The sequence below is a fragment of the Cupressus sempervirens genome, chromosome 5 (genome assembly GCF_028749045.1).
Source record: "Cupressus sempervirens isolate cs-2001-9-10 chromosome 5, ASM2874904v1, whole genome shotgun sequence".
NCBI classification, from domain to species: domain Eukaryota; kingdom Viridiplantae; phylum Streptophyta; class Pinopsida; order Cupressales; family Cupressaceae; genus Cupressus; species Cupressus sempervirens.
In genome coordinates, this window is record NC_143122.1 from 130150569 (window position 1) to 130168256 (window position 17688).

Sequence of the window (17688 nt, forward strand, 5' to 3'; positions counted from 1 at the left end):
TAAAGTATATTATATTCTTGCCAGACAATTGTAGCAGTAATTACTCAAGTAGAATGGTCCAACGCAAATTTTGATTAGACCATCTAACATTTTGTATTGTTATGATCAAACACAACCAAGTAATGCTAAGTAGAAGAGGTAAAAGAATTTAACTATACCTTCTAGATAGTTTATAGCTGGCCTAGCTAGTCCCAATTACCTCACTGGTGTCAGAACACTCAATGAATAGATTGAGTTATTTTGAGTAAATTAAGTTACACTGCATGTTGTCTCTATGGCACCTAATCAACATCCATATTAATTGTTAATATACAAACATTAAGGGCATAAATAATATGACAACGATCAAGTGGAAAAATACTCTTATTGCCCCGTCAAAATTTACAATTTTATAGCAAGAGTAATAACCTCATGTATTTGTAAGAATATTATAACCTCATACATGTAAGAGTTTTATGACAAAAACCAAACATAGCAGCATGTGGTTGCATACATTTCTATCGTGCAAGCACAACATTTGCAGAACTGAATAGCTTGAAATACTTACAATGTAAATAGATAGATAAAAAATGATGATACCAAGAAGTTGAATGAATCAGTAGTTCCCAAAGATAAATAATTGCAATTCTTTTAGAAAAGAATATTTACTCCATCACTTCCGATTCCACTCTTGGGTTGACATATCTTGAATTACCAACTATTTTACTCCAAAGAGCTTGAATGTGGCCTTGTATGAAACAAAAGTTGTTATCATCAATGGTGGAGGAGCCACTGCTTTAGATAGTAAGGGAGATGTTGCCTCAAATGTTACAAGAGTTGTTGATTCTATCTCATCCTTCCCTACGAAAAGAAAAAAACATGAAATTATTTGAGCCCATATTGCCCTTGAATTGAGTAATCCCTATTTTACACCTAGGAATGCTACATGTGGCTAAGTAAAGTTGTTATCAAATCTGGTTTGGTACAAATTTGATGCACCATCCTGATTTTGTAATTTATATAGAAATCTTACCATTTTAAATCTAGATTTATGCATTATTTTGGCCCGTCCTTCTAAACAAATCAAATTTTCTGAACTTGGTAACTATGCTAGATAGTCTTCATTGCTCAAGTAGTATTTCAGCATTAGCCAAGCATAAATTAAATAGTTTCAAAGAAATTATGCACTGCACTAAGTCTAGAATAGTAATGGGCAATCCAAAACCTAAAGAATTTTTTTTTAAAATTCTTCATAAGACATTGTCAAATAATGAGATACTATCCTCTACATTGTATGTGTATTTGAGAACAATCTAGATCTCTATATACAACTTTCTCCTTAAAAGTTTTCTTCTTCCCAAAGCTTCCCCTTAGAATATTCTTGAACTTGAAGGAGAATAAAGCATTGAGTCGCTTTAGGGATAACATTGCACTACAATCCTGAAAGGATGAAATCACTTACAAGAACAAGGAATGATAATCACTTAGTACTAGACTCAAAAAGAGAGAACCACAAACAATAAATTGTGGAAAGAAGAGGCATAGCATAGGATTTCCAAAAGGAGAGCAATACTTGGAAATGCTTAGTACTAAGCCACTGCAACTAATATGAGAGCACAGCTTAGTGTTCACTTGCAAAAATGAGAGTAATGGTGTTGAACAGATGAAATAAGTGCATTGCTAGGCAGTAAACCATAGAAAGAATAGCACAACTTAATACTGTGATAGTGAAAGGAAAGCATCCATTGGTAGTAGACTGTTGAAGAAGAGCACTTAAACTAGGCCTATTGATTGATTACCTACTATAGGGAATGATTATCTATTAGATAAACAAATGAAAAATATAGCCAATTAATAAATGTTGGCTACTACAAAGTGTGTCTTGTAACAATTCATAAGTACAGGCAAGGCATGGGTGAACTCCAATATTCATTGTTGCAATTGCCCTTGTGTCATATCTTTATAGATGTGAAGGTTTAATAGTTGATGAGATTCAAATGACATACCTTCTCATTAGATTTCTTTTTCTAAATTAAAGAACATTCTTAATCACATTTTAAAATCCATCATCAGAATGAATTCTTTTTATATAAAAATTGTTAGATTAATTCATTATGAATCCATATGATGCCAAATGCCGAATGAAATTTTGAAAAATTAATAAATAAACATCATTCCAAACCAAAATAAATATGTACAAATACAAATCAATAACAAAATACAAAACCAAATGTGTATAGAAAGCTCAAACTTGAATCTGCATAGAAAGCTCAGATAGAAAATAACAACAATAAAAAGAAACCCAATATTCCCTTAAAACATTCAAAAAGAAAATTTACAACATAGTGACATCCAAACAATAATTTATGCGCACAAAATTTCAAATTTACCTGCAACTGGTGCAAATTGGTTCACATGATCCACAAATTCTGGCACATCTAAATTATATTGTTCTGTTTTCACCTCTCTTTCCTCCAACCACCACTATTACAGCCCATGTGACAATCTAAATTTCTTTTTCCCACCACCATTTATGAATAGATTTCCAAAAGGAAAAAGATGGTGAGGCTCGAGATTTTTCCTGAGTGACCTCGTAATCCAATTCACGGTCAAGGTGTGTGTAGAGCTACTCAACCTAGCCCTAAAATAATGCAAATGATTACTTGACACACACTCAAATGAGAGAAAAATAGGGAGATTGAACAACTAGTTATTTAAGAAAATTGATTCTTCTTTCGCCATTATCCACAAAACTTTGAGCACCACTGCGGCGCTGAGCAAATGGCCGGTCAAATAGATGTTCTACACACCACAACTCTTTACCATTTCTCTAGTGATGTGCAAAGCCTCCTCGACACGAGAGACCTTCTAAATCTATTGCAAAATCAAATTTAGATCATCTCTAAGATCTAAAATTTTACTGGCTACTGATAGTATTGTCCCTCTCAAGGTTGACTGTAGAGGGACAATTCACTAGGTGGAAGAGTCAAAATTCCTTGAGAGAAGATAATGAAATGTACAAAAAAATTGTCCCAAAAATGGAGCCATCAAAGGGGTTGTAAAGTAGGTTGTAGAGCCTGTAATGGAATGATGTGTGCCAAGAAGAGGCTATGGAGCTATGGTGTTTGAGTGCTTGTTGTCTGTAAATTTTTTGGATGTAGCTTCTTGGAGTAGAAAATAGTAGAAACTTCAGGCAAGCACGAGTAAATGGAAATCAACAAATTAGCAAATCACTTAAAACTGAAACTTGCAAATTCTTAAGATGCAATAAAAAGAAGATTTTGCATACCTCTGGCCATCCTCCAAAATCACTTTAACCCATATACCCTACCAATTTTGTACAAAACAAATTATTTGTAAGTGCTTTCCATGGGATCTCCCTTTTGTAACCATTGTATAATGATCAACAAGCAGAGATAGACAAGCATCATAGTTGCATATGAAGCAAACGATGCCCTAGTCTACTTTTGATGATCTTGTAGTAAGGGGTGGCCCAAGACCTTGGTATATGGAAGTAGTCTGTAAAAACTCAAAACCTAAGGCCTGTGCCTCTTCTCTTGCATTGGAAACTATAAAAGCAATAATCTAGCCCTCTTGCAGGTAACTCTCAATCATCTTCACTATTTTAGAAGAATAGATTATTAGAAATGAGCATATAATAGGGGAGATAATGCTTTTAGATTTGTTGTAGAATGGGAGTTTAATAACTAGTTAAGGAAAACCCTAGGCAATAGTTTCCTGCATAGCAATAACTAATAATATTTTCTCCAACTAAAGAAAGGTGCAATAAGGTGATGCTATCTTTAAAACTAGTGAATGATTCTTCAAACATTGTATTTTAAAGTAGAAATTCTTCTCAATGACACAATATAGATCATGTGCCTCGAGGCAAAATACTAATAAAAAAATAGATGACACAATTAGTAATTATGAGAGCAATTAAAACTATGCCTAACAAAAACCAATTCCAATTATGGATCGATGGATAGGGACGGTTGTGCAGCATAGCTTTTGCGGTTGCCAGATGAATTTGTTTTAAAAACATTGAAGCCTTTTTAGAAAAATCCACTCTTTGTATCTTGAAATCATAACTTTCGTGCGATTGTATCTTTTCGAGGCATTTTGTCAAACAGTTACCCTACATTATGTTTGTTGCTACATTTTCCATACATGTCTATTTAGACACTCGTAACTATAAGATCTGACAAAAACACATAAATGAAAATCTAAACTCTACTTCAAAACTTGTATTTAAGCACACGAAGGAATGATGCTAACTAGTTTGTATTATTAATGTAGTAATTATCTACCTCTAACATCTTGAAATGTTATCCTTTTGAAATAAGAGGCTTCAACTTCTAAGAAGAAGAGCTCTCAACGTGGCTATCAAACTCTAGAAGCACATAATCTCCACTGAAAGTTCGGTTTGCACAGAGTGTCGCGATCAGATTCTCCTGCGTCATAATTACTTGTGCTAGTTTTGTAGACTTGTGGTTTTACAGCATCCGTTTCCTATCAATAAGCTCCATAATTTCTACAAAGTACTGCCCTAACAACTTTAGTAAGTGGCATCGTCACATATTTCACTTTTGCAAGCTGATAGGTGATCTTAGAAAATGAGTTGGAGTTCACTTCATAATGAAAATATCGTTGCTACAGGTTGCATCTATTGGAAGAAACATTCTACCTCACCTGGCAATAAGATTTTGCAATGAAAGGGGTTGAGGGGTCTCTTCTAAAAATGTCAGTCCTTCGGGGCATTTCAATTTCAGGGGCGTATTGAGTTGGGTTTAAGCAATAGGTAATGGGGAAGGGGATATTTAAAGCATAGTGTGCAGAAGTACACATCCCCGCCATGAATCTAGGCACGACATTTCTCCACAGAGAGTTAATTTCTTGTTTCTTTTTGACAATAATTCTAAATCCACCAAAATATTTACCGACATAAGAACCATTGAACCCGATGTCAGATATTGAGTTCCGATGGGTAGCGCTTGACTAATTATAATTGATATAATGTTTTAATTCACTGATAAGATATGGGGGCATACCTAAACCCTATTTTATATGTATTATTACTAGCAGTTGCATGCTTTTGTACATGCAATGAGTGCGCTGATAAGAGATGAAATTTAAAAGAAAAATGTAGAATGAATATTAAATAACATATAAATATAAATTTAAAAAAAATAAAAATACAAAAATTTAAAAGTTGAAGATTAAAACATAGATATAAAATTTACAATATTTAAAAAATTTGAATATTTCTTAAGAAATGTGTTCAATAATTTTAATATTTTACAATTAAATTCAATGTATCAAATATGAAAAAAAATCATTTTAAAAAATCCATCAAAAAATTTATTACGAAAAATTAATAAGAGAAATACAAAAAAAATAATATGTCTAATAAATATTCTATTGACTAAGTAAATTATAGAAACTAAAAATAATATTTAAAGAAAAAATTAAACTAATATAAAAAAATAAATTTAAATCATTTAAAAATTAAAATCAAAATTTAACTACAACATGAGCTAATGTGGAGATGACAACTAATAAATAGAAAAAGAAAAACAATAGTTAAAAGTGGAGATAACAACTAATAAATATCAAAACAAAAGTTAAAAGTTGGTCGATAAATAATTAACGGAAAGGATTTTCAAATTTTTCGGCCAAACTCTTGCAAATTTTTTGTCAAAAATTCAATTTTCGGGAACAAAGTTCCCACAAATAGCCTATCGGCTAAAATATGTGCTAATATATGATAATATATGTCATGTTATCTTGCATGTTAGTTACAAAATTATTATATATTAATATTTCTTATATAGTATTAATATATTAATATATTAAAGTGCAATGCTTGCCATAAGAGAGCCTTAGTTGTATAATTCATTTTATATATAAAGAGAGAAAAATTATAGGTAATTTTTGTATTTATTATATATATAAATATTTATAAATAATTTTTATTTTATCTAATATTAAAAATTACTAATTTATTTTATAATTATTGTTTAAATATAATTGAAAATATTTTATATTTTAATTATATTTTTTAATAATACAATTATCTTATTTAAATTTATTTATACTTTCACTTGATACTAGACCTAGATTTAATTATAGTTAAATTATGATAAATATCTTATTATAATTGTTACAATATAAGTTATTATTTTCACTTAGTGAACCTTTGAGCCTGCACTTAAAACAAGACTTATATTTTTTTTTATATACTTTTTAAGTTGATGTAGAAATATCTCAACTTATCTATGTTAAGCTATAAGATTCAACTTTTCATTTTTTAATTAAATATATTTTTCTACATAATTCAAATATATTTTTCACAATTTTAAAAATAAAGAGTACAAACTTATTTCTTAACATTGATAAATAAGAGATATTTTTACATAAGTTAAAAAGTATTTTGTCAAAAATAAATTACAAGCATTGCTTAAATATACATACTCAAAATTGCACTAAGTGAAAAGAATCAATCATATCATAACAATTATAATTAAATAAGATATATATATATATATATATATATATATATATATATATATATATATATATATATATATATATATATATATATATATATATATATATATATATATATATTGAATAAAAGAGGGGATATAATTTATTGAAGCAAGAAGAAAAATAGAGTACATGCATCAAACAATCTTGTCAAGGTTTACTAACTGGTCTAACTACTAGGGAAAACCCAAAGATAATTGGTCACTATCCACTAACATCTTAAAATTTAAAAATACTTTTAAACACTAACCCCTTCTAATAAGACTAAGGGGCATACAAAGCTATTTTATGCTTTAAAAAAAGAAAAAAAAGTAGCATGTATAATAATGGTTATTTTAGTTGTGAGATGAGAAACCAACTCAAAATAGTAAACAATGACAGATTTTTTATGGTAACTATTCTTTGTGATTCCATTTATAAATGTTGTTTACTCACCAGAAAGCTAGATTTCTAGCATGACACAAGTGTACATGGATTTCTCATGCAAATTCTAATCCTATGATATTATCAAATGTTAGTAGTTATTTTTGTTTGAGTGACTAATTATTTAGTCATTTATTTGGTTATTTTTATTTTTCTAGCATTGTAATTTTACCTAATGACTAAATTGGTCATTTATTTAGTCATTAGGTACTTGTGAATTATAAAATAATAGTAGAATTTGGTTAGTTTTGGTCACGTGACTAAAACTTCTAGTCACATAACTAAATTTTTTAATCGCGTAGTCATTTATTTGTCAAAATTCTAGTAGTGGATGGGCATATGAAAAAGAACTGGGTTAATCTTATTAACCCTCCACTAATATATGAGAAAAAAGATTAGAAAGCTAGGAAGATTGTAAATGGGAAGCTCCACCAATATGATGGATGAAACTAAACTTCGACAGAGCGTCAAGAGGTAATCTAGGGAAAGCAAGAATATGATGTATAATTAGGTCAAAAATATGAGAGTGGATTATCAAAAGATCCAAACCTCTGGGTATTGCCAGAAATAACATAGCAAAATTAGAAGCCCTTTGGAAAGGACTACAATTAAGTTAAAAAATAAGATAACAAGATTAATTATAGAAGGAGACTCCCAAATTATTATTAATGCTATCAGAAAATGTCAAACTTCAAACTGGGTGACGAACTCTAAACTCAAAGATGTTCTCAGATTAATAGATCTATTTGAAAAAATCAGATTTCAACATATATATCAAGAAGACAATACAAAGGTAGATAAGTTAGCAAATAGAGGAGTTGAAGGTGAGGATTTTATCCTCCAAGCAACATTATAAGATCTGAACTTTTTACCAAGGGACTTTATTCCTCTTTTCTTTTTATCAGTAATTTTATCTCTCACAATAAAATATTTATTAGTGCTTTTAATTAGTTAATGAATTATCATTACAAGGAACTCCCTTGCTTCAAAGTACTTGATCATTTATTAGTGACATGGTAATTATGAGTTGCTAAGCTTGTGAGCTCATTAAGTCATCATTATTTGTTGGGTGGCATGCTTCAACCTCTCCCTTCATTTTCGTTTCTAGATCCTTCTATAGCTCTGGTGTCTATTTATATGGGTTTGTTCGACTCTATAGAAGTGTGTGTTGTATCTTGTTTTTAGCCTCCCTTTTGAGTCTCAATGGAGTCATCTATTTCATTATTTCACTCATTGGAGGTTAGAACCATGGCCTTTAGAGGGTTTGTTAAGCCCAAATGATGGAATGGGATTCTCAACCCAATTGTCGATCTATTGAGGTTTGTGATTAGTTGGGCCATAGGTGAGAAGGCTTTCAACTATGATTTCACATGGCACACCAATAGCTTTGTAATTGGTTCCTTCATAAGGTGTCTTGCTAGGGAAAACATAGGTAGTGGGGAGATTATTCAGCTCTGTTAGGATGTTTTCAACTTCACTTGGTTAGAAATCTTGGAGAATGTAGTGCTTAGTATTGATTAGAAGCTCAAAATCTTGCTTCCAAAAGTTTATATGGCTCATCCTTCGGGTAGTCTCAAGTTTGCCATTGTGGCTAGGAGACCTTCTCTGTATATTTGGGATAACGTCCAACTTTTCTCAACTTGACCAAAAATGGAGGCTAGCATTTTTTTCCTGCTTCACTGGAGGGGAATTATAGAAGACTAGGGAAAGGAATGGTTAGTCCATTTCCTTCAGGTGTTTGAGGCCTACACTTAGCCTAGAGTGTCTTTTAATGATCTTGACAAGCTGGAATTCATGTTGCCTAATATGATAAAATCTAGAAAAGAGAAACTGGCATATGTGTTTCCTCCAGGACCTAAGGCAGATGATGTGGACAAAGCAACATACATCATTATGGTTTTCTAGAAGATAGTGGAGGAGGTTTAGCCCTTCCTTCTGTTAGTGGTTTCCTGTTTTGAGGTCTGTGATCAGTTATTTTATTTCTGCTTTAGGTTTTTTATCTATTATAATCTATGATGTTTTTGGTAGCCTTTTGGGCATCTTGTTGGTCCTTCCTTTTTGACCTTGTCTATTCTGTATATAGCAATTTTTTTCTCTTTCATACAAATGCCTATGTACATATATTATCATACATAAAACATCTTACGGTTTTGGTTTCGTTCGCCTCTTTGTTCACATGAGCTTTTAGATTCTTGAAATGGTACTATTTGCAATCTAGATCTCTTCGGTTATCTATTATTTTTTCATCTCTATTTTCCATATTTTATGTTCTGGAAATAATAATAAAAATTTAGTTTGTAGTAATTATATTGCTAAATGGAACTCGTCTCTAACTAAATTGCTTCCACTAAAGGAATAATGGCATTCATAACAACAAAGATTTCAAGTAAAGTTGGTTTGCTAGATTGGGTTTCCATTTAGTCTTTTGAATCCTCTATTTTAGATTAGGTCTTGTATTCAATACTCTCATTAGTCTAATTGTTTATTTTATTTCTTCTTTAAAGGTATGGTAGGATCCATTCTCATTTATAAATTTTAGCTCCAAATTCTTCTACTATCAATTTTATGACTTTCGGTATAGAGGGGTGGTTGTTTTCAACAATTTATCTTTGAGTGCTTTGTCACTAAAAATAGGTTAGGTCATTTTCCCATGATTTTCAACATTTGATCTTCATCTTGCACCCTTGGTCTGATAGGCATGAGATTTTACATTATTAGTAGGTTACTAGATCATAATTAAGTATAGTTACAAGTTGCATTAAGATTTTAAGCGGAATCAAAATATAGACCAATATTTTTTATAATAAGTAGTATTTCAAATTATATCAAACTCAAAGCAGAACAAGATCAAACACACATTACAATAAGGCCTCTTTAAGGAAAATTGAATTCAAAACAAATATAGATTATCGATTAATCAAATAGAAGAGCTTAATTTAATTTCAAACGCCAATTAGGCCTTTTAAATCCCATCTATTAAAAGATCTGTCAAAGTGTTTCTCATCCTTGACAGGAAACTTTTATATTAGTATTTAGCAGAAAGCTAGTTTTTTAGCTTACCTCTATCCTTTTTCTACATTTGTTGTAATCTAGTTAATTTTAATATCTACTAGGAGAATATTAATCTTGAAGTTATATAGTTTCCAAATTTTAACATAAGTTGCACTAACTTCCAAAATAAGAATGTAGTGGATGTGAATGTAGATTTTCAACAATATGAACTTGATTGAAAAACTTAGATTATCTAAAAGATGAGCGGACGATTTGGTCTTCCATCTAAGATCTTATAAACAATAAGGAAAAATGGCTTCCTAGAAACAAATGTATCAAGTTCTAAAGCATAAATATAGATAAAGTAGTTAAAAGTGAAGTAATATTCTAAAAGAACTAGGAAATGCCCCTTTTATATTTGTATTCTGTATAGGATTAAGGTCTCGGGCAAGACTAGAGGTTTTCTTTTTTGTTATTTCCTACCAATGCCTGTTTGAATGGAGGTATTGTAATTGTTCCTATTTATTAATATAATCTAAAGGCTTCGATCGTTTACCAATAAAAAATACAAAAAAATTCTATATCTTCCAATTAAACAAATAAACATATATGTATTATTGTATTATATTGTTTAAACTTCATTTGAATAATATTATATATAAGCTATACAAGTATTATATATTGCATTAAAAATTAAATTTTACTAAATAATATACATTTATCTTATCAAGTATATAAATTAAAAATATATTAAAAAAAGTCTTAGCATATTGCTTTGATCTTATACTACTTTTAAAATAAATACTTTTATATATAAATTAAAATATTAAAATATAAATATATTTAAATATTTTATAAAACTTTAATTGATTTAAAATCATACATCTTTGTATTGATAGAATTACGTACTACATTTATTTAAATATATTATATTACTAGTATAGATATCATAAATAAATATATCTAAAGAAATGTTACAGATGCCCATTATAAAATAAATAATATTTAATATACCACACGTAAAATATATTGTTTTACTGGGTTAAGTTTTTAATTTTAATTTTTGAAAAATAGATCATTTATATTTTGCATGGTGTTTATTGAATTATTCTTAAAAGTATATTCTATTTATAATAAATATTAAAATTTTCACTTATAGATTGTTGGCTGTTGAAATTGCACCAGGTTTACACTACAATTTTACAACCAACATGCCCTAGCTAAAACCTTATGAACTAGTCACATTTAATGATAAGGAGACAACAAAATCAGGGTGAACCAACTAACAATTTTTCTTACAAACTTTCTACACTTCAAACCCTACTAGACCTAGGGGGGACTCCTTGCTTTCATGAATTTTTCATACACTCACCTTTCTCTTGGAATCAATTAAGCAAGAAACAGATTTGGGCTAGGAATCTTTAGATCTTCCTTTTACATGTGGAGGATGGAGCTAGAAATAATTGACAATAAGTTAAACATGAAAGGGAAATGGTCATTTTGATAAAAGATTTCAACAAGAACCATGAACCAAACAAGAAGAAGAATATAGATCCTGCAGCTATGATTAGTGCTATATCCACGAGGGCATGGAGTCATGAGAAACCAAGTCATTGTACATGCACTTACAAAATAACTTCAGATCTATGAGATGAAGCCTTGAAATGCATCACAATAGTCAACCTAATTCAACCAACTTATCAAACCCCTATGTAATACCAAAAAATCCCCAATTTTCATCAAGTAGATTAATAAACCAATTAGATTGAAGTGTGAATGATAAATGTGTATCTCATTACAAAAAAATGGAAGAAAGAAACTTTGCTTCATTTCATTCCCAAAACTCAAGTGGTTTAAACATTGGAGAGAACCAAATCAGAATGTATTTTCAATGAAAATATAACTATTCCTTATTTTAGTGATAAAAAGACTCAAAGATTCAAAACCGACAAAGATACAACAATAGATCTAACATATTATGCTCAACAAGAAACTATACATATGTTGTTCACATACAGGAACATGTTGAAGAATGAAATAAACACAACTTGTGAAACTTGCTCAACAAGCTAGAACCAACCCAAAAGATTAAGAGAAAAGAAGAAGAAACAATAGGATGAAAATCTCGGATCTAATTTGTGGCTGCCAATTGTTCACTTGAATCTTCATTCATTGTTGAAGAAAACCCTTTCTCATCTCCCCCAACTAAAAAATGGATCCAATCTCATCATTTGGTTCTAAAAACTTGAGAATATATCTTCAAAATGATAAGAAAACCCTTCTGGAGAAGAGATCTAACTACTGCTAAAAAATAAGCTAAAATTCCCACCAAAATATTAGAAAATAAAAATAATGATGCTGGAATGATCCTCTCCAAATTTGGCCAATACCCAGATGACGGATTTGCAAAATGATGTCTCTAATTGCCATTGATGAGTCACAAAAGGCCAAGAAGAAAATAGTTGAAAAAACATTTGATTGGAAAAACTTGGGAACAATTTTTGTTTTTTTGATCAGTAAGAGGCTGAAACCAAGATTAATTATTATTGTGTGTTGTAATTTATTATTATTGTTATTATTAAGCTCAAGTAGACTTGAACCCAAGACCTCCTAGATAGGAGGCTCACAATTTACCGTTGCGCTATAGGCTATTGCCTATCGGAATAAATTTTTACTATTAAGACCTAAACTTGTTTTACTAGCAAAAGTAAAATGCTCGTTCCAAGAGCTTTTCAATAGTATGATATATTTGCCCACTAGCTGAAACAGAAACCCCTCTCTAAAAGATGGGTGAAAAAATTGTAGACCTCTTCTCATCTTGAAATTTTAATATATTTTAAAGTTGAAAACTTTATAATAAGAGCACGTTTTATTAAAAATAAAGACTCAAACTCAATGCGAGCCCCACTCATTTTAATCTTCTCTCACCTCTTGAAAAGGGAGCACTCAAATTCTTATGCGGATGTACTTCAAATTAATATTTTGAAATGACCTTTTTTCCCTCCATAATTTGCATTGGTCAAACCTGGTTGAATGAGTATGTGACACATGACACATTGCTATCGGTCCATTGATCCCTATCACTGCTTCATCAACACACCCTCTAGGACCCTGCCACATCATTTCCACATAGCACCTCATGATTCGCCTGAAGATCCAAGTCAACTAGCCACCTCACCGCAAGCCACTCAAGTGTCCCTTCCACGTGTTGCAATGTTGTGTTTTCAGGTGACATAATGTTAGACTCTCAAAAATACAAGATTTTGAGACCCAACACCTCAGGCCTCGTTTGGTTGGGGAAGATAAATTTGTGCCATAACCAGGTTATCTTATAACCAGGTTTTCAAAAACCTGGTTTTGTGGTTTGGAAAGCCAATGGTCCGTTTGGTTGACACGGAAGATGAATATACCGTGGACCCCACAATATTATTAAAAAAACTGTCATAAAATTCAAAACTTGGCTTTAATTTCGAATTCCACCTTTTTGTTGGAAGAAACTTCTTCCAATTTTTGACCAAAATTTGAAGATGAAATTGAAAACCAGGTTATAATTTTAACCAACCAAACACCAAAGTTTTTTTGCAAAACCTGGTTTTACCCTTGATAACCCGATTTTGGCCCTCATCTTCCAGCAACCAAACGAGGCCTCATTGTTGTCATCATCTTCTAACCTCATCTACCATGCGTTGCTCATGGATTTCCTAGTTTTGCCACCTCATCTTAGACTAGGGACCACCATGCTACTTGTCAACCCCCTAACATTTTCATGACACCACCTCTTGCAATGACATGTGATTCATCCATGTGGCACTTTCATTTTATCTTTGTCTATTGTGACCCCTCATACATGTGGCATCATATCATGTTTTCACATTCTCTTTGGCTAACATCATCACATTCTTGTAAATTCATGATTGTGTGATATCTGACATGGGCCCATCTCTGTATGTCATGATGTGTGCTATGTGTCAAATTCTAGTTCGTTGGCTAACATCATCACATTCTTGTAAATTCATGATTGTGTGATATCTGACATGGGCCCATCTCTGTATGTCATGATGTGTGCTATGTGTCAAATTCTAGTTCGTTGTTGGATCATCCACATCATTTCATTGACTATCAAAATTTGTGTCGTTACACTTCTAACAACTATGAGCCCCACCTCAACCTGTAGACCTCGTGTTTCAAAACGAGACACCTTATAGACATTTCGTTGTGTTACACTTGCAGATAAAACGTTATAAATTGTGTACTGCATAAGCAATGTGGGATTAAACAAATAGAAGCGAAAATAGCTTCAAGAGGTGTCTCCACCAAAACTCCATTGGGCACTATGTTTGAAAGTAATTGTTATTTCCCATCTCAACTCCTAATGACTATAGATTTTACCTAGTATATCAACTGTCATGACCATATCTAACCTCCATGAAAACTTGCCCAACATTCCTCGCTTAACAATTTGTTCATGGTGATGCTTTCCTCGGACAAATACACCAGGATGGGAAAAAATGATTCATATTAGCAAATAGGATTCATCCATCTTCAAGTTTTTTTTTTATATCATCTCCACATGTAAGAAGTCAACACAATCATCTTGGCAAAAGGATAAAAAGGTGTCTTGTAAATTTGCTCGGGCTTCTTAACATATATAGTGGAGAATAGTTGCAACATTCCATTTGTCTCTTATGTTGTTTGTGTGAGTAGATGGATGAGAAAATTTAACGCAAGAATCTCCTAATTTTGGCGTAGTTATGAGAAATTTGACTTCAAATTATTAGGCTTGCGTATTTTTCAAAATGGTACCCTGCAATCATAGATGGAAACCGAGTGATCGATGCTATTTGGCATTTTCACTCCATATGTTAGTAGAGACCACTGTTGAAAACACCCTCTCTTTGTGCGTTGAAAATTGCAACCACAGTATCATCCATTTCCTAATTGTGTGGAATAAATCAAAAATTCTAGAAATTCTCCTACTATGGAGCACACCTCATTTGCCATTTCTATTTCACTTCAGTGCCAAGTGCTCAGTCAAATTGGAACTCTATTATTTGAGAGACGATTATTATAATGAATCTGACTTTGAAATGAGTGTTGCCTTTGTCTTAGATGGTGTTTCCTGTCATATTCATATTTATACATACCCAAAATAATGATTCTTAACTTGCACATGCATCTATGTATTGTGGTAGATCAATGTGTAGGCTCGTGTTATCTCTTGCTTGGCTACAGTTTGAAATGTGCTTTAATCAACACAAAATTCACCCCCAGCTGATTTGCTTATACAAGTGTGAGATTCCGCGTTGAACTAGTTGGGATCTCCCTGGTCTTATAGTGAAGGATGGCTAAGACAAACCATTTGTTTTCTGATGCCTTTGTGTGCAATCTGGGAAACAAATTCAACAATCAATTGTTTTCAATGAACCGATCCTTTGTGTTTGCTAAGAATAACATGTTCAATCTGCAAACTATTTGACAAACAATCATCCCAACACATCATTAACATAAAACTTTAGAAGCTCATATAAAAAGAATTTACTGCTCCTTATGTTTGGTTGAATACTATATTATACCCCATGGGTCATCCACATAATGTAGAGTCATCAAGACTTTATACATTTGATTTGATCAAAATCTTGTCGCCTTTCATCATTGAAATGAGAGATCATATATATTATAATATCAACTATATGGTTCAGTTAAAAACTTTTAAGAATCATATAGGGAAATCATAAAGCCTTGTTTCATAACATTGCACCCCTTCCATATAATGCAAAGGTTCATCTTGTAAATTTATAATTATCACCCAAAAGGGAAGTTTTTATGCACAATTGACTAGTCAACAAGATTTAGATGAGGTGTGTCGGGCTCCAAAGCAAGGTTGACTATTTTTTTTTTCATTTTCATGCAACTGATCTTAGAAAAATGCTTCAAATAACCTCCATATAATAATTAAATGCAATTTAGATAATTGATTGATCGTTGAAAACTCATTTTCACCTTCTTTGAGAAGTGTCCATTTTGTGTTGAGAGGCCTCAAAACTGACCTTAAAAACTAACAAAAACACCTGATTTAACCCCAACAATCAACACACTCATTCTCTAGTCCAATTTTTTTTTTTTAACTTATGAATTCTCACCCCATGATGATATTTAGGTCAAAAGATATTGACCACTGAAGTTGCTCTTTTAAAACTGTCCTACATCCAAACATGTTAGAAATAAATATTTGCATTTAGATTTGACTTTAAAGACTAGTCAAATGGTCATCTGGCAAGATAAAATTTGGGGCATAGGTTATCTTTGACATAGAGAGTATGAGTTTACAGTTTGAACTCATGATGATAGTCTAGGTGTAATTGGAAAGCATGCAAATACGACTTCCAAAAACTTGCAGAACTGGGTACATTGATAAAACATAGCTTTTCGCATATGGAATGGACTTAGGAAAGTGTGCAAACAAATTGGTGAAAATTTGCAAATTGACATGTGCTTGGAGTATTTTTAGTGTAGAATACAATGGTGTGATTGGTTTAGGCTTCTATCATAGACTCAAAGTTATAACATTCCGAACAGGGCTGCCAATAATTTTGCATACTTGATCAACATTGAAACTTTACAAGTTGCATTTGGAGTCACATTTGAAAACTAATCAAACGAATTCATCAAGAGCTTAAATTCGAAACATAATAAGTATTTGCCCTCTAGAATGCAGTGGAGAAGGAATTTTTACATTTTGGTCTACTGGACCAAAGTTATTTGAGGTCAAACATGGCTTCCTGGATTAATGTACAAAGTGCAACAATATAACAAAAATTAACAACCAACTTTGTGAAACTCAAAACCCTATCAAAATATGTAGAAATGACTTGAAATTTGAAACATATGTTCTCTAATATGCATACTAGACAATCCCAAAGTGATGGGTCATGAAACTCTACCAAGTGCACGATATTCAAATGCAAACTAGCCCTCTAAACATTGTTTGACTCTTGGGCAAAAAAAATAGTTTTGACGAGTGCCCAAATGACACCGCACGAAAGATGCATGTCTATACTGAGTGCAATGCATGAAACACCTGAAACACATCATAGGCCTCAAAAGGACAACCAAATACATATGCATAAAAATATTTATAAGGGGTATTTTTGCAAAAATTTTCAAATATGGCACTCAAAAATCCTTTTGTATATTCGAGTCCCAAAATAGATGATTGTCAAATTTAATCTAAAATGATGGATTTTAATATTAAAACATTTACACCATGACACTCCACCCCCTTTATGCCATTATAGAATCTCTACATTATTTATAACTTTAATTTTAACATTAAAATTATAATATAATATTTCATAATTTTTTTTAATAAATAATAAATTAAAGCATAAATGATTATTTGTTGAGATTAATTTTTATAATTGTATTTTAAGCTCTTGAGATATTTTTATAATTATTTATAAAAACACATTAATCCTACATTAAAAAATAAATCTAATATGAATTTAATATAATATATAAACTTGCACATAAAATTCATTTTACAGTATCTTCATTTTTTTTTCCGTTTTGAAATGCAAAGTAGGATTTTAGAGGTTGCAACACTTCAAAAAAAAAAAACAAAAAAGATACGCCTTCACCATAATAATAGTAATTATTATTTTTAAATATATATAAATTCCTTAAGCTCCCTCCATAGAACCACAAGCTTAATGATAAAATAAATATATATATCTATCCGTGCGTGTT

General features: G+C 31.3%; 1 pseudogene; it reads right to left on the bottom strand.

The window, feature by feature from the left end:
• Positions 1–697: 697 nt before the first annotated feature.
• LOC149554844 (GDSL esterase/lipase At4g10955-like) lies at positions 698–14943 on the bottom strand (annotated as a pseudogene).
• Positions 14944–17688: the final 2745 nt, after the last annotated feature.